The following is a 19,785-nucleotide window of genomic DNA, read 5'->3' on the forward strand; positions in this document are numbered from 1 at the left end:
TGTGATTTAAATAAAAGCTCATTGCCTCGACATTCTTCATTGGTGCCTGTCGTCGTTTCAATGGGAGGAAGAACTTGTGGCGCTACTTGGGGGTGTCAAAGGCTGTTTTCTTTACTTGTAACGATTATACAAGTAAAGAATAATCATTCTTTACTTGTAAAGAACACACCAGGAATAAAGGTGTGTTCCTTTATTCCTGATTGCTAAAGGAACACACCGAATGTGTTCGTTTATCAATCAGCTCCCCACCACTCCAACACTTAAATGCCCGCTGACTCAAATTTGCTCTGTAAACAAGTCCAGAGTGAATTATGTTTTTGAATGATAGCTTACTTTTGTAACGCATCCAACACTGCTACTTGAAGCATGGAATAGTTTCTTCACAACTTCAACTAGTATATTTTGGAGAGAAAAAAAAAAATTAAGATCACTATTTTCTTGGAAATGTACGTCTTTTTGTGCTTCTTCTCTATTTGTGCAGAAGTCTGACTTCAAGGACTAAATTCATCGTCAATCACTTTCGCAAAACCTAAACAATGCATAGTTTAATTTTTAGATTTTGTGATTTACTCTGGTAGGACTTTTCATCGCCTAGCTGCGGGAGGTCCAAATGGTGCGAGGGAGATTTAAGTCCCCATAACACGAGTAATTCATCTGCACACTGACACAAGACTTTATTCATTTTCTTCTCGGGTCATAAATGATATACAGGATATACTTTAACTCCAAAGAGCTTTGCAAGCTTAAGTAAAGGACTCTAAATGTACAAGAGTGAAATCTCAACTATTTTAATTTTGTATATTTTATATATGTATGTGTTGTTGTTTTTTTTCCCCCCCGTTCAACATATTTATTCAGTTCACTCTGAAAAAAATCCACATGGCTGAATGCAAAGAAAATCATACATATGTTAATTTGGCTAACTTAAAACAGGATTGACACGTATTAACAACAGTCTTCTTTGAAAATTAAATACCAATATCAATAGACTTTGCCGAGGACTGATTACGATTTATGGCTCAGTTTTCTACTTGCATGCCAAAACAAATGGAAGCGTGTATGTAGTACTAAATGGTTTTCAAATCGCAGTGATGATCTTTTCTCTCTTCTGTCTTCCCCGGAGGAAAACTATTCCCGTGACAAATTAAATTTCAACCATACACTTTTTCCCCCAGAGAGAGAGGGAGAAAAATCAGAATCCATTAGTGAAACCTCTGCACAAAGTCTGAATGCACCATCCAGTTTTAAGTGTTTTATTTCTTAGCTGCTCTCTGTAGTGACATGGCTAATAAGAGAAAAAAAAAAGTCATCCAGAGAGAGTTTTGAATGTAGGTTAGATATATGTTAGAAATTAATTGAAATTAGGTGACAGGAAATGCAAAGTAGGAATAAAATGATTAATAAAAAAGATTAATAATAATGATTTGTTCCTGCAGGGGATTATGTATTCCATACAAATTTAAGTTTCTCAAAACAACTATATCTCTAGAAAATTTTTATATCAGATGCACAGAACTGCATTAAGAATGAATATTTGGATATTTTTGCTGTACCGAATTCATCTGTTTGGTTTTTACTGAGGAAAACCACAGAGACCTTTTCAACTTTTCTACTCTTGTTTAAAACGTAACACGGAAAGAAAACAATTCCTGGCGTCCTTACACTGGAAGCAAACATCTGGCTAAAGGCCTCTGACTGACAACTAAAACAACAATTACGGGAACAGCTATGGTGTTGGCAGGTTGCAGAATAGATATCTAATTTAATCCTGCAAACTTCTGGATGAGTGATGACATTTTCTCTCTCTCTCTCGCTCTCAGACTTTTCTTTTCCAATTTTTGAACGTGGCAACACCCAAATCGATCCAATAAAATTCTTATCCCGTCTACAAGGACAGGGTAAGACGTAAAAGAATAATAAAACAAATCATCGTCCTGCACTATTTCAGCCCAGTCTCAGTTTGCTAATAAAAAACATGGTGCTAAAAATTCTCATTTTATCACATAAAAAAACCCCACATACTTTATTAGTTTTTCATGAGTTAGACCAAAACAAAGTAATGAATAATTGGAAAGCACAAGAAAAATGTTGAGGATTGATTTTTACAAATAAATATCAGTGTGGTGAGCAAACAGCTACGTTTCTGAAACCTGTTGGTTAGATGAACTGCAAACCATTTCAGGATCACAAACATCTTAAATAATAATAATAATAATAATAATAATAATAATAATAATAATAATAATAATAATAATAATAATAATAATAATAATAATAATATGACAGGCAAGTCAGGGATAAACAATATTCCAAACTCTTAATTTATTTATGATGGATTTAGTTCATTGTCCTATAATACAAAGAAACAAAGTATAGAGTTCGACCATCCAACTAAACTAACAGGACAAGCAGCAGGTTGTCCTGTTAGTTTATCTGTCAAGATTATCTGTCAATCTTGCGTTGTCAATCAGGTGGGATTATCTGTCAACGCAACAAAAAATAAGTCCAACAGTACACAAATTTGTCTTTATCGTAGTGGCAAGACAATGTCCAGAAGGTGGACAAAAGTCAACAATGTAAAATCCACAACGTGAGACATGGCAGCACCTGCATCCAATTTTGGGAATAATTATCTTCACCAGATGCAGCAAAGCTGGTTTAAGTTAACAGAAAGATGGAGCTACATTCAGGGCAATCCTAGGAAAAACTGTTTGGAGACTCCAAAAGACTGAGGTATAAATTCACTACCCATCAGGACAGCACCCCTAAATGTATATGCAACTAATAGAAAAGCTGTCAATATGTTGTGACAGCTTAATATAAGAGTGACAAACAATGAAAAGATTAAGCTCCTCCTCCACCTATCCTGCTATTCTTAGCTCCCTGTCAAAAACAACCAAAGAGAGCCAGGAGGAGTTTCTTAGCGCCAACACACACCTTGTTGTATGTGCTGCTAAATGCGCTAATAGCGAGGAAACAACTTGCCGTTACAGGAAAACCATTTAGCTGCATTAGAGAGCAAGGGGGCGTGTGAGCAGCGAGGACACGAACCTGATTGAGAGCGCTAAGATCCTCCTCCTGACTCTGATTGGTTATTTCTGACTGAGCAGTGCAATGAAAGCAGGCAGAGAAGCTCGATTTTTTCCCCACAGATTATCTATCTTAGACTGTTACAATAAAATAATGATGATTTTCAACAAATATGCGTTGTGTTAGGACCGTAATGTGCTACTGTTGTGTGTTTTTTTTTTAACAATGGCAAATAAGGAAATAAACAAAGCCATTCAGTTTGCATTTGCCAAGTTTCCAAATATTGAGCAGTTAAAAGTCGGAGTAAGAGAAATGTGTGACATTTTATTGCTGGTAAAGATGTTGTGGACCTATTCCCCACAGGGTTATTTATAGTGATGCAATTTTCGGTAAGCTCCATCAAGCTGGTGCATTACATATGTCACGGTCAAACGTTAGCGATTGGCTATGTTTAAAACATCAAAAGAAAACAACTTTCTGGAGCTTTTGCAAAGAATTCATACTGTTTGAACGCAAACACTCTATAAAAATCTACTTTAAAAAGTGCTAAACTCTCAAGAAGTGAACAGACTTAATTTGTATTTTTCTATAGCTGATAAAAAAGCTATATATTTAAGGGGGGGGACCAGAGATATTATATATATACATATATATATATATATATATATATATATATATATATATATATATATATATATATATATATATATATATTTTTTTTTTTTTTTTTTTTTTTTTTTTTACTCTGAACAGCTTTTCTCCTAAAATGTTTTCTTTTGCAATAAGGAAAACATAATTACACTGTTTGATCTTTATTGACCAAGCAGTGTAATTATGCAACATTGCTGATAAGCTGTCTTTGTTGTTCTGCTTCCCCTGAATACATCCCAAAACAAAAAGACACTATATGGCATAATAGAGCCATGTAGGCAGTGGTTGCTAACCTGCTGCTTGGTCCCGTGTCATCAGATGGCCTCTTCCACTACGGAAAATATTCTGTTAATGTGACGCATTTGCCTCCGTCATGTTCTCAGGCTTTTATTTTTCCCTCCCTAAGTTTTCCAGTCCCACTCATCTCTTTGTTCCTTCCTTTTTCGAACCGGTAGAGCCGCTCATATCTCCCCTCAGTGTGAACACCGTCAGACTGAAAGACTCTAACATTTCATCGTCTACAGCGACGCATTGTGTACAGGTAGAATAATGGGTACAGACAAAAAATTATTAAAATTAAATGAACCACACAAGTGTGTGAATGAATGTAAAGATGATCTAAGCCAGCAAAGTTTGGACGTAACCGATTTGTTGCTTGTAGTCTTGTAAAAACATTCAGTTCAAGTTAAGCATTAACGTTCTCTTTGGCCGTTCTCTGTAAGAACGTGGCATGTAACTGTTGCAGTCAAGTAACAGGCTTTGTCTTATGCAAGCAAAATACGTAAAGAACAAGACCGTTGCGTCAGCCGTCATGTGTCTGGATGGACGCAGGTGTTCGAATAACTGCTGTCATAAATGCTGAAATAGTCGCAGCCAATTGTGTGGGAATCAAACCACAAAGATGTCTTGCTGTTAGGAAATGTTATGTTCGGCTAAAGCTGCAGTGGCACTTGAAAGCCTTTGCTGTGGTTCAGTGTGGACACGGTTTAAAGTGAGATTAAATGCATCTTGACTTTGAAAGCTCTTGAAAAATTTGCTTGTACAGCAAGCAGGACTTGGCAGCAGCTGCTCATCTATAAAGGGTATCTCACTGCAAAAATGGTTGGCACTTACAGCAATTTTGAAAACGGTCTCTTTTTAAGAGACACAAATACATTTCGCTGTTTTCCATGTGTTTTAAAGGGGAATACTGTCAAGCTTTTGCTTTGTACACCCAATCCTTTAAAATGGAACTTGTAGGCCGTTTTCTTTGGTAAGTAATACACTCTCAACAATCATCTGACACAGTTGCAGTTTAAATATTGACTTGTTGGCTTCTTCAGCCAAAACTCACACAGTTTTCTATGGCTTGAGGCTGAGTTGGCAGAAGCAACAAGACACTAAAAACAGTAAAAACTCTCCAGGGGAGCTAACTGTAACATTTCACCACATTTAAGAAGCATCAGAAGACTTTATCTAATATATTTGATATATATATATATTTGCCTAATGACTTATACTTGTATGGCTGTACTGCTCAGGTTTATTGTATTATGTTGACTGTTGTCGTGTGTATCGTGTTTTTACACGTTCTTACACTACTGTCAGCCTTTGAATGAAAGTAGAAGTCTAAACGGAGCGGATGGCTTTTACTGCTTGCAGCTTTTAAAGTGATGTGAAAACCCAGAATGTAAGGCGGCAGCAGCAGCTCCCTGGTGTTTAGTGGAGTCAGCAAATCCAATAACGAGCTTTCAGAAATGCCAAGGAGATACTTGCGATCGAATGAGAACATCCCTGATTTGCCATCTTTTACTTTTTTTTACACAATGGAATAAATCTGAAGATTTCCAGTGAAATGAACTATTTGTCCAGAGTTTACCCAAACTAGAAGTACTAACTTGCTAAACTGAAGTAAGATTTTGTTTAAGACAAAAAAAAAAAAATCAAACTGTTAACCTGTGAATTTACAAATCTCCTGTTTGGTTCTCACTTTGCCCTAATTAATCTCAGGTCAAATTAGGAAAGTCCTTGGCATCCTTTATTGTCACACAGCTGCGATTGTTCAGAGCTCTAAACACTGTTGTTGTTCTTCAACAATTCTCTCTCTGAGGTTTCAATCACTTTGGAGATGATTGCAGACTGATGGTGCTGCCTCAGGACTCTGGATGACTCCGTTGGAGAGCATAGCTGGGATGTTTTGATTCGGGTCAAACTTTTGGTCTGTTCTACTGCAGCTCTGTGATGATTAAAGTAAAGTGTTTTGTTCTATACATCCTCTTGTCCAAAATAATCTCTTATCGTTTTACCAGTCTGAAAAGCAGAGAGTTTGTTGCTTTCACACCGTCACACCAGACTTCGTAACATTTACATGCTTGGATAACGGATCAGACGGGTCGCTTCGGTTATATGTGCATGTTTCAGGAGGATTTTGTCTGTATATTAAGGTTTAGGGTATACTTTGTACTTTTAAGGAAACCAGAGAGGCTTTCCAGTGTTATAGAGCTTGTTTTGTCACCTATTTCAAGGGCGTTTTCTTCTTTACCACAAAGCATTGTGAACTACTGAAGTATTTTGATGTATCAAAACTGCTTTGTGATCAATAAGCATACCTCTGTAGCTGAATGATAAAGCCACCATGTAGTGTAGTGTGTCTAGAACTCAGTGTTGAGTGACGGTCTGATAAAGACTCAAACAGAGTGGTCTGTCTTTCATATCAGTCAATACTATGTACCCTTTCTGTTTTCTTTTGCAAATTTTGGCCTCTCCAGCATGTCATTTGACTTCAATTTCCAGTCGAGATTGTAACTTCACGTTAGCATCACGATGTTGTTACACTTCAGGCAAGTGCAAACCCTTCAGTAGCACCGCGGCGCCGATAGCTGATCCGTTGGTTTTCCGATTTCTTCCACGTCTGTCTGGTTGTGGCATCAATTTTAAAGGTATATCGGATTGTTTTGCTGAGCAGCCGGTCCTCTTTTTTTGTACTTGTTTATCTCTTTCTGTTTCCAATCAACTCTTTAATCAAAGTGGGATGTTCTTTTGCACAATGTCTGGAATGAACCCTTTTACTCGTTTTTTTTTGTCCTGAGAGGAACATATTATAAACGGCATCATTTATTGCCTTAAACAAGGTCCACATGTTTGGCACCTGTTTCTTCTCGGAATAAATGATTCAACAGATACTGGTATTATTTAGAACATGACCTTTAAGTTAATCACTTAATTGCACAGAACCAACAGATTGAATGTCATGACTGTTTGGCATCTTTGCTTTTTATTAGACTAAGGCCCTGTTTACATGACAATGATACAATGAAAATGGAAGTTTTGTTTTGTTTCTGTTAACGCATTTACATGAAGACATTGTAATTACAATTTTTCTTTACACAGTTACGGTACACATCGACAAGGTGTAATGCTCTCGCCAAGCCACTACTTGGTGCTACGTTCTTTGAAACTAAGTGCGCATGTGTTTAAAAAAATAAAAAATTCTACTTGAAAGCACGTCGATTCGCGTTTCCCCATCAGGTTCCGTTCCCCTAGATATTGGGGGGAAAACATGCATATGTGTGTCTTATGAGGGTACAGTTGGAAAATAGTGGGATAACTTCGCTGAAACACGTTGTTTGAGCTTTCACGGTGTCCGTAGTTCTCTAGATAAGAGCGCTGAACAAGCGCGTGCTTGTTATGATCGCTGAACAAGCACGCGGTGAAGAGACGCTGGGGGAACCATCTGATGGGGAAACACGAATTGTAGTAACACCAGCATTGTCAGTTGTGTCTTCTGCTGTGGACTGTAGGAAGCAGCTATGTTTTGCGTGATACTATGCATGAGCTAGGGATTCCCTGACAGAAAAGATCCATTTACTCTGTTAACAAGACAGCGGAAACCAGTATGTTTCAGAACCATTGTACGGTGGCCCTGAGGTGCAAACCACTACAACATTAACAAAAGCACTATAACATTAACGAAGCACAATTACAAATTACAAAAGCACTACAACATTAACCAAAGCACTACAACATTAACGAAACGGAAAGGGTATGTCCCAGTTGGAGACCTGAGAGATCGCTGATTGGACCACCGTGCTTTGATGTAATTATTGTGCCCCAAAACAATTAAATAATCACATCAAAAAGTTCGAAACGTTGTCCTTTGTTTGTTTGTTTTTTTCATATATAATAATGTGTGAGAGATTGTGTCAGTGGCATTCACTAACTTGAAATACTTTGCAGAACGGCACTTTATGAAGTTCGGTCCATTTACTTGTATTAGCTTGCTGGTAGATAAGCCACTTTCAATATGGCAGACGCTATAACGTATCGCAACAACAGCCGACCCGCTCAAGCGATAACTTCCGGTTCAAAAACACTGTCGTCCAATCAGCGATCTCAAGTCTCCAACTGGGACATACCCTTTCCGTTTTGTTAATGCTGTAGTGCTTCGTTAATGTTGTTGTGTTTGTTAGGTTGGGGTTCCTTTTCCTGTTTTATTTTGTTTTCTTTTCCTCTTCTGTCCTGGGTTTTTTTTTTGTTTTTGTTTCTGAGAAGCTGCGTTTCCTTTAACAGCCATCAGATGTCACCAGTGAGCGGAGCCCCTGGAGAAGTGTGGCGGCCAACCTGTAGACGCACCTGTGTCTAATTTTCGAGAGCTGCGGAGGTGCTTCATAAGGACAGCCTAGCTGACACTCCAGTGCCTGAGTGTTTGCCTTCACTGGTAGACGTTTTTCTTAGGAAGAAGCCTTCTATGATCGCTCCCTGTGTTCTGATCGCTCCTTGTGTTCTCCCCGTCAGATTTCCTTGTGATCGCCCTGTGACTCCTGGATGTGGACAAGCGCTTCCCCCTGGATTTCCTTGTGTTCCTCACGACGCCATTGGTATTACCAATCGGTTGCCTTCCTCCGTGCACTTACCTCCCTGGTCCCTCCCCGTGGATCCTCTGTGCCTCGCCACCGGCTGAGCCTGCCAGCCTTTCATGTTCCGGGGGCTAACTGTCGAAACTCCGCTCAGAAGCCAGTTCACCCTGCTCTCCAGCTGCAAGGCTTACCTGCTCGCTCTCCGACGGTAACTCACTTCTCCAGCCGCCACCATCGACAATATTAACCTCCGCATTCAAGTAAGCGTCCTACGAAAGATTCTCAGAATTATTCCATTTGAACCATCCCGTGTCTCACTCCGCTTTTTCTCATATACAGTCTGACGACCAGTTTCCTCCAGTCCCAGGTTCCAGAACTATTTCCCCTGACCCCTCTTCCTTTCACCAAAATAAATATTATTGTTGTTTCATATCGCTCCTCTTGGTGTGTCCTTGCATGTGGGTAACCCGGCTATCACCCACCATGACAGTGTTTCGTTAATGTTGTAGTGGTTTGCACCTCCGGGCCACCGTACCATTGCACTCTGGAACCCGTTCTCAAACTGTGCCATTGTCAGAGAAAACATTCGGTGGTTTCATGTAAATGTACAGTACAAACACAACAAAACTCTTCCATTTTCACCAGAAATTGTTGTACATGGTAAATGGACTGAACTTATATAGCGCTTCTCCAGTTGTCGTGTAAACAGAGCTTTAGTCACACTTTTGTTAATTATTTGGTAAGTGATGTGGTGATTTTGAACTGCTGCTTATTTAAACGCAACTTTGGAACTTTTCTTTTTTCTTCTCTTTTTCAAATGAGTATCAAGTTATTCACTTTATAAACTGAAACATCTCGTAACCACTGGTTAAGATGTGGCCAGGTTTGGAAAAAGCCAAAGCCTAGAAGAAAGGTCTTACCTTTTAAAGTCAGGCTTATAAACTATCCCCCACCTCCAACCCCCATAAAAAATAAATAAAAAAAAATGTTTCAGTTTAAAAAACTAAAACAGAAATACAAAGTCAAGAAGTTCACCTGCCAGGTATAGTTTCATCTCCAGGTAACTGACATTGAAGCACAAAGTATTTTAAACTCCTGAGTAAAAACTCTCAATTTGCTCTTTGAATCTGCTGAAATTGTTCGAAACGAGACGACGCGGAATTAAAGCGCGACGTTTAAAAATAAGCCGTAAAGAAGACGGAGCCGCTGCTGGAGCACCAGGAATAAATTAGCATTTTGTCCATGGCGTTTGAGCGCGTTGAACACACTCGGCACAGCACAGAGGAGAAAGGGAGCGCTCATTACTCGTGACCTCTCGAGAACTTAAAAAAAGAAAAAAAGGATGAACGAGAAGAGCAGACAAAAGAAAGGGAGCAGGTGGTCTGGAAAGTGGAGAGCGCAGGAAAAATGAGAGGACAGGAAGAGAGAACACTCATAGTGTAATTGGATGAGCACTTACAACCGGCAGGGTCTGCTTCTGAAAACGACTGCTCTCTCTCTCTCTCTCTCTCTAACCCCTCTTATTGTAAAACGGACTCCCTCATCCGCTCCCCTACACACACACACACACACACACACACACACCCTCACATACCGGCAGAGAATCGGCACGATTACACTCTGATGCATGGGATGTGATTAGTTGAACAGTCTCGAGCCTTTCGCAGATTATATATATATATATATATATATATATATATATATATGTGTGTGTAGTTCTAAGCAGTTCCGACCGAGTCTGTAGGTGATTTGCCTGCACAGTTTCTCCTGAGTTCACCCCACGTAACACACACTACCTCCTGTTTTCTCCCATTTCCTCCCCTGCTGAGTTTCCTCCCTGTTGGCAGCGATTACTTGAGATCAGATGTCTTGTCTTCCTCCTTCCGCCTTTTTGACGTGTCACGAAACGACCCGCAACAGCAGTTGCTCAAAGCAAGCGCGCATCCATCTTCGTTACTTCGGCAGTATTGTTTTCTTTTTTGTTGTTGTTGTTTTTCGTCTGGCGCTGTCTGGGTTGACCGTGTCTCAACGTGTGAAGTAACAAATGTCCTTTTAATGGTTTATTGTTCTGGATTTCCCCAGCGGCACTCCTCTCGTCCAGGCCGATGCTCTCTGCAGCTGTGCTGGCACGGTGTCGGCATGGATGGATGGATGGCTGGCTGGGGGAGGCCCCTGCCAGTTTGCGGTGAACAGAAACCAGGTAGTGTTTTGTCAGGCAGCAGATGTTGGTGCTCGGCGCGTCGCTCCCTCTTGGTTCGAGGTCACCCTATCGGGATCGCGCATTGTTGTAACAATCTTTTTTCCGTGACGTGTTTTTCTTGAGGTGAACAATAACCCTCCCTTCATTCGACTCTCCCCCCTTTCTTCCCTCCTTGTTAAAACAGAGAATGCTACTCAGACACCCTGCACGATTTCACTTGTGGCAGCTGATGCTTACTTGGCACATAGCTCAGCTCCATTAGCAGCCATATGCCTGTGATAATTGGACAGAAATATCATTTGGCAAATCCAAAATGCTTTGCATGCGTTTGAGCGCGACACCAGTTAATGATTGTGAAGCTTTTCGAGCCCCTCTCTTTGACGTCTTTTCTTTTGTGTGTGTTTTTACGTGACCATGGTGAGAGTCGCTAGTGTCTCACTACTTAAGTTGGGCTTTGAGGGGATTACTTCTGATCCGTAACATTTGCAAGTATGACAGGAGCAGGTGTGTTCTTGTTGTGACATATGCTGTAAACTAAGCGTTTACTTAGAGAAAAGCTGGAGAGTTTGCAACCTCCACCAGAGTTCACTTGGTTTAGCTCAGTTTGTTTACTGCAGGCAGCAATGCTGCCACTAGTCTTACAAACGGTTCACATATCACGTGATTTACATCACCTGAAACAGTTTTTAGAAATGAAATGAAAACATGCAAGACAGTGTGACAGAACACGTGTAATTTTAGCTGAAGCACGCAATTAGCTGTAGTGTAGTCAATTTACAATCAGTTTACTAAAACATTGTTTAATATGTCCTTTAAAATATTTACTATCATTAAATATGCCATCAGTTGGCATTGCATAACAAGGAATAGCACAGTTCTCTTCTGTGCATTCCTTCTATCTTCTGGCAAAAGGGATTTCTTTTCAATAGCATGCCCAGTAAAGTGAACATGTGTACTCTGGCTAAACAGTGTATTCTGAAATAACGTCACAGGTGTTCTAGAGAAAGCGATGTTTTTGAAAAACGCAAGTAATGGGTAGTTTTATCCATCTTTAATGGAGAGGCATCCTGAAATGTGACGCATTGCTTTTTAACACTTGACAATGCAGCACAATGCGAGCTGCTCCGTTTTGGATTGTTTGAAGTTTATTCATATTTTCTGTAAGTCCACTAGACCAAACCAAACCACACTAGAGGAAAAGTCCGTCTATAGAGCCTGGCTGTTTGTACTGTATGTCGCATAACTCTCTCCAATAGGGTGCATTGCAGTTGCAGTGTGACAAAAACGGAGAACAACAGATATGAATACTTTCATAAAACGCAGCGAATGTATTTAATAAGCACTCCTGTCTTTTTTTCACAGTCAGTTGCTTCCTTTTCTGTTTGAGCGGCAAGCTGCCCTGCTGTTCCTTTGCCCAGTGCCCACTGATCATGCACATAAATTTACTATGGCTCAGCTGCTGCTACTGATAGAGGGTGTCTGCAGATGATGAGTTTGTCAGGCTTGAGATTCCAGTGTTGAAAGGTGTGCTCAGGAGGGGGTCCGGGAGGAGTACCAAAAAAAATTCCCAAGGTTACTTTAATGCCTCATTTCAAAAGTGTCACTACAATTCCCCTCTGTGTCTGTTCACTTTCCACGGTTCTCCTTTTTGGCCCATTGGACTAACCAGGAAAAAAAAAAAAAAAAAAAAGCTAAACAGTTGATGAAAACATCAAAACAATTCTGTGTTTCTGCATTCAGACCAGCTGACAGCTTTGCCTGACTAGAAAATCTTCGATGGCCTTCTCGGCCGCAACATTCTGTAACTTGTTTTTTAGAAACCGTATTAATCTTCTCTGTTACTCTTCACTTCCTGTAGTCCGTAATTTACAGACTACAGACTTTAGTCTGTAGATTTTCAAATAAATTAATATTGTGCTTAATATATTTCCAAGCTTCTAACTTATCATTAAATATGAATTAAAACTGTGACTCTAATTACAGCTGCTGATGTTTTTACAGGTATAGGATCTGAACAAGATTCATGCAGTGTTTTATAAAAAGGTGCAGGCAATTATTTTTCTTTTTCCATTTCTGATTAACTGTCAGACCTTTGGTGTCAGCTTTTCAATACTTGGATGTCTTGCAGTCCACCCCAGCTTTGTGTGGATTCGATGTCTTGGTACTGCAGTAAGCTCTTTGGTTTTGCCCATTGTGGCAAAGTAAGAAAGAAAAATTGATTCTGTGTACACATGTGCTTTATTTACATAATGAGCTGAGATCAGGATTATCTAAAACTGATTATTTAACCCATCTCCGTGCCGCATGGCCTATTGTGGGAGAGAGAAGTGTGACTCTGTTTTTTCATTTATTTTTGTAGGGGTTAAAATATTTATTTCAGCCAATGAGAAACAAATCAATGTTTAATTTTTGAAAACCAGCAGAGGATGAAAGATTTATTCCCCCCACCCCGATTTTTGTTGCTGTGACGGTTCAGGCGGAAGCGTCCCATTTACAGTAAAACGTGTTTGCTTCTCCAGAGTAGTCACATTTCTGTTGCAAGATGCCGTAATTAATTACCAGTGGAGTAATTTGTAAAAGTCGCTGGCTTGTTGTCACGTCATTAGAAAGTAATACATCATTGCAATGATTTTTGGGATGAATATTAGTCAAACGCTGTTTCATTTCTTCTCCAGGGATGCGTCGCAGAGGTAACACTTGGCAATGAGGTTTTGGTTTCAGTCTGTGGCCATTTGGATAGGAGCTGTGCTCCTCTGTAGGCTTTACATAAAGCTTAAACAATGTGTGCCATTGAGTAAAAACAACACCTTTGACAATCCTAGCTGATCTAAAACAGGAAGTTATATTAAAGCAGACTTTTGTCTGATTTAATGTCAGACATTAATGACATTAAACACGGAGAAAAAAACAAATTGTAAATAGCATTTTACGCACAGTGAACAGAGAAATCTGTGCAGTTCAAGGTGATTATTTAAAATCTTTATTAGCATTAGATAGAATTCGTTTGTAATATACTTCTTCCTGACTTGAAGCTTCAAGGCTGGCAGTTTCAAACTTGCACAGGAACTCTTACAATCACAAGAAGTCAAAGATGTTATCATGATCACAGGGGATTTATATATATATATATATATATATATATATATATATATATATATATATATAAAGCTCCTTTCTTTACCAGAAAGGGTGACTCAAGTTGACTTTACACTTGGAAAGAAACAGATGAACTTTAAAGAAAAGGAGACTCACATCCTTACTTGATAAGATCATTTTGACATTTCATAGGTCACAAATCAACGCAGTTTGACATTGTTGACCATTCTCACTCTTCTAAGAGCAGCAAGTTGTTCAGTGAGGTGAAAGTTGATATGATTTAATATAGTTGTTTTTGAAAAAAAAACCCATATATATATATATATATATAGATGCAGGAAACTGAGGGGATAATTGAAAGGGAATGGGTTTGACTCTCAGTTTAACAGCGTCTGCTACATGTGAAGTGTTTGTGTATCTGTCCCACATTAACAGCTCTGTGATGTTTGTCTCTTAATTATTCAGAGCTGTGCGTAGCTATCTATCTTAAAAAAAAAAAAACAAGATAAAAAATATGGCAGTGTAAAGAGCACAGTGTGGGGCTTTAAGTCATTTTCCCATGCTAAAAGTAAAATTAACAAAAAGAAGAATATTTAGAAGAGTTCAATTAATTCACATGAGGTTTTGTAAAATTCATCAGAAGCCGAGTAAAAGGCCTTTTAACTTTCATCTGTTAAATGAATATGCAATGCGTTTCTGTCAGCCGCAATATCTTCACTTTATTGAGCAATCTGCAGCCTTTTAAAGATTTGTGATTGGCGATATTGTAGTATGGTTTCACATTTTAATCCTTAATTAAAACACAATGTTTAATTTTAATTCAATGGGGGACTCCTATTCTGCATCAGTGGCAGAATTTTAAAAGACCACATTCCTTTTATTCTGATTGCTAAAGTAAAAATAATTACTTTAATTAAGTAGTTATGGTTGAAGAAGAGTAATCAATCACAGTATTATAGGTCATGCTATTTGTTAAGGTAATCTTACAAAACTAATTCATAAGAAAATAAGAGAAGTCTGACATCGCTAACCAGAGCTATCCCTTCCTTTGACTGAAGTTATATTTTTATGTAGCAAATAATTTCCTAGTGCTTAGAAAAAATAACATGACTGCTGCTTCTGCTTAATTAAGCAATTAATTACACAGCATGTCCTTAAAAGGACATTTTGAAAATAATCACAGTGCGGAGCTCAGTCAGTGAGGTTGTTCCGTATTTGAAACAGAAAGACAAAAGACCTGCAGTCTGTGAGCGCTGCAACAATTACAAGACGATTATGTGAAGTCGAGCTCTCAGAAAGAAGCCCAATCCTAGAAAAGATTACATATTTACAGTTACACGTTTCATAATTGACCAGCCAACAAAGCAAAGGGCTGATATCATAAAAACAAGACTGATCTTTTCAGGTGCAGATAGTAAGCAGATCGTTACCAAAAACAGATTAAAAAGCACGGTGTGAAGCATGGCAACCACAGCATCGTGCTACGAGGATGTCCAATAATGTGAACAGTCACTAATAAACTGAAGCATCATTTCTGTTTTATGTTTTAATCCCCTTTCAGAACACCCCCCAGCCCCCAGTTTAATATTTCACTTTTAAGTTTTACCTTTTAGCCGACAAAAGGCCCCACAGTTTGGAATCGTCTCTCTTTGTGATCAAAATCGCCCTGTGGGATTTGTGCTTCAATCTTTGCTTTTTGTTTTCCTCACTTCTACCTCTCCATACTTTGGAGTTTAATCTTATTTTACCAGCTGTGGAGCTATTTGCTGCGTCTGCCTCCGCCTCCCCCTGCAGAGGGAGAGGGCGCCAGCGAGAGAAGAAGATTATGGACAACTGGAGAACATTACGTGCATTAATGTTGGCGGCGAGAGTTTTACTGCCTCTTATTGCCTGGCCCGTGTCTGACTCCTCCTGGCATTCCAAGCATGGAAATTTTCAGATAAATTTAATGAAGGCGAGCTAATCACCGTCAGAATGCTGATCTTTCCTGTTTGCATGGCTGTTCGGCGAGCTTACGTTAGCTCTAATGGAAGTGTCACAATTGTGTCTGAGATTTCATTTGTTCTTCCCTCGAGTCGCGGGTTCCTGTTTGGTATTTGTTTGGATTTGGTGTTTTTGTGAACGCTCAGAAAAAAAAAAAAATCAAAAATCCAAATCAGAAATAATAAGAAAGAGGGCATAAACTCTTAAAATTAAAGTTTGTCTGGATTTATATAGGGATTTATGTTTTAATGTGCCAACAAAAAGTGACAACAACAACAAAAAAACAAAGTAAGACATCTTTTAATATAATTTAACAGTTTAAATGTCCCCATTGTTAATCTTGTCTGCGAGTATGATCTAATAATTGCTTGCTTAATCCTTAAAGTCTTTGAATGTAAAACATTAAACATGCCACAATGTCTGCAACATGGACAAACCTTTGCTATAAGCTATGTTTTGGGTTGTATTTTGTTAAATATGTGTGATGTGTGAGTTTTTCCATGCATCTTTCAGCTTCACGTTGTCCAAATGCTCATGTTTACACGTTTTGGAGCACAAAATGACACAAGCGATCGTGACTCATGCCACTTCAACTTAAAAAAGGATCTTCAAAACCTCTGATTATTTGATAGACTATGTAAAAAGAACAACACTGTGCTATCTGGTGATTGGTGTGACTATGGATGAGCCTATTACGCATTCAGTTTCTATGAGCCTCCGCGATCTCATTTCTTTTATCTTGTATTGATGTAAAGAGTAAAAAGAGCAAAAAATAACAACAACCTGGCTCTTCTACCTGGAAGAGCCAGTATCAAAAGGAATGAGCAACTCTGTGGTAAAAAGAAATGTTTGTTCAGTAGAAGTCGTGCTTTCACACGTCCTACATATCAGCTATAATATGAGTATTTTTTCCCCCTTTTGTTGCTGAAACAGCCTTGACCCGTCGATGATTGGACTCCTCTACAACCGTGACAGTGTGTTGTGGTAGATGATCCAAGCAGAAGGGCATCGGTGTGACACAGATGCCCTCACGACAGCTAAGAGGTTTTACACAATCTCATCGTTCAAGTATGTTTGTAAAATCTATCCTCCACCCAGGAAACGTAGTAGAAAAGCAGGTCTCTTTTCCACTGAGACTGGCCTTTAGTATTCTGTGCATCTCTTTTCAGCCAGACTGAGTGGGTGATGAGCATCAAAGTAATGTCCAACTGAATGTCATGAGCCAAGGTTTTTCAGAATAACACTGCATTATCAGCGTTTCTTATTTTTTGGGGGGGGGGTTTATTGTTATGATGAATCATCTTTTTTCTGTGAGAGAGTTCACAAGTATGTGGTTGTTTAAAATATCTCATGTGGATATGTTGGGTTTTTTATGGAATAAATGTATTTTCTAATCTTTCATGACCTATATGTTTTCAGAGACAGGGGGCGAGCAGTGTCACCAACTGTGCTTCTTTTGAACATGCTGCACTGGAAAAACCTTTTTGTTGGTCGTTAAAATTTGGTTTACTTTTCACATTTGGCGAATTTTTAGGAAGTCCTCATAGGAAATGTTTATTTAAGCACATGTCATTGTGTAAGTTTGTGTTTTTCGTTCTTTTTCGTTAAAGTATCAAAATCAGTTGCCGCCTCCGTCTCTGTGTTTGGGTGATGTACATAAACCACTGGGTATGGGACACGAGTTTCACTGGAACGCAATGAAACTCAAGTTTTACTTGAGTTCCAAGAGTCAAATTTGTCAGCATCTGCACAAGTTTTATGCAGATGCTGATTTTATTTTGTAACAGAACTTGGCACCTGCTCTCGCTGATAAAGTACCAATACTGAGCACAATACACGAACTTCAGAGTGTGTGATCCCATGAGCAACAACCCAGAAATTCATTGCCCTTACCTTGACTATGTTGCTGCTTTAGAATGCAAAAGTTGTAATCCATGTTTTCATATACATCTGTGTGTGATGGCGCGTCAAAGTCCAGAGCTGCAGGTCTTGTTCAGTGCTGCATTTTCAAGCCAACAATTTTTCCTTCCACTCAGCTTCCTATTGACATGCAGCTCTCTGGCAAGTGTCGTTTTTTAGAAATGTCTTTTTGTGGAGAGTTCCAGTGACTGGCTGCAGAACAACTGTAGAGTCGCATCTTCAATGTGATTGGGTACAAAGTGGTCCTAATGTAACACTTTTGTTTTGAAAATCTTTTATCGATCTGAATTTTCAAATCTTCTGTGAATTTGAATTTCGTGTTTTCATCGGCGGTGAGTCATAGTTATCAAGATTACCAAAAATAAACACATGAAATGTGTCATTCTGTGTAAAAAAAAAAAAAAAAAATCTTTATAATATGTGGCTCACACATTTGGAATGGTATGAATCACATAACTTAAGGGCTAGATTTTAGTTTATTTAGCTACAACCTCAAATTTGCTAAACATATTAAATCTAAGTTACATTATACAGACTTGCTGTATATTAAATGTTTATCTACACATCTATGCAATTTCTGAATTAAGTTTAACATTTATGACTGGTACATTAACAATATCCAGGATTGTTTGGCTTCAGTTACACGTTTCATCTGACAGTGTGAACTCGACCCAAAAAATAAATACACAGGAAAAAATAAATATTGCTTCTCAGCTGAACACAGAAGCATTATGCCAAGTGTTGCCTCTGTGGTTTTTTTTTTTTTTTTTGTCTGAATTGTTGGTGTTATTTGCAAACACTTCAAACTAAGGTGGGAGGAAAAAAAAAAAACCTCAAACATTGTAATTGTAAAGTAGATGTCAGTGGCAGGCTGTAAACGGTGGCAAATGAAAGAGGGTTCGCAATCTAGCAAATATCTTTCTTGATGCATTCTATTAAGCTAAAGTAATGATTCTAAGCTCATTAAAAGGTGTTAGCAGAGAAAGCGCATTGATATTATTAACATGTCTGCTCAAATATAATGAGTAGCAGTAGGAGCTCTTATTTTTGCTTCTTTACATACTTACTGTTACAGCATGTCTCATAGCTTAGCATATGCTAACTTCTATGTCTTTAGGGTTGAAAGTTCTCAGCATTTTTACTTAGACAGAACTGACCTCCGCTATTCCTCTGCTCAATCCCAGATATCTTAACAGATAAGACTTGAGTACACGACAGCCAGTCATTCTCTTTTTACATCTCCCATATCATCATCTTCACACGTCTTCCCTTCTTAATAACGTCTGCAAAAGAAAATGCATTTTCTGTGCATTCACAACCTCACACTCCTTTCATCTCGTTGTGGAAATTACCCAGCATTTTCTCATTCAAACTCCATTGATTATTTAACCATCATTTGGTGCTGAGCTACATCGGGCTCCTGGCTGTTTGAGTTGTTTGAGTTTTCTAGATTAAGCAAAGATTCAAACAAATATTGCTACATTCATAAGCATTTCTAATCATTGCAGACGGCGCACTATGAACAAAGATCCATCCAAAGCTCCTAAATTATTATTTTTTGACAAAAAGTGAACAGACTCCTCTAAATGAAGTTTTGATATGAGTCAATGTCAATTCCAAAAAAAAATCTTCTTGTACCTTTTTTCCTGTCTATTCCTTGAACACCAGTAATGTTCTCTGTCTGTCATATTCAGCCACGTTAATATACCTGGGGAAACAACAACCGATCCATCAGTCCAGGATAAGCATTGCTAATGAAGCTGGGAAAAGAAGCAAAATGTCACACAATTTGGTATGTTAATAGCGAGGCGGGATGTTTTCATGCGAAAGCCTCTAGAGAATCAGGATTCAATTAACCAGCGAACGCTGGGATTTCTGCACAGAGTCACCTCAGAAACCTTGGGCCTCATCATTCTCTGTTTTGTGAGCTGAGCAAATGACACAACTGCCAAATCCTAGTACGATTCAGCTCTGAGACGTCTTTCATATTTACATTCACGGTGGCGGGAGGTGGAGGTTAATCTCGTCTCCTTTGTGTGACATTGCTTTGTTTCTGAAGTCTTGCGACGC

The sequence above is a fragment of the Xiphophorus maculatus genome, chromosome 18, assembly GCF_002775205.1.
Source record: "Xiphophorus maculatus strain JP 163 A chromosome 18, X_maculatus-5.0-male, whole genome shotgun sequence".
NCBI classification, from domain to species: Eukaryota; Metazoa; Chordata; class Actinopteri; order Cyprinodontiformes; family Poeciliidae; genus Xiphophorus; species Xiphophorus maculatus.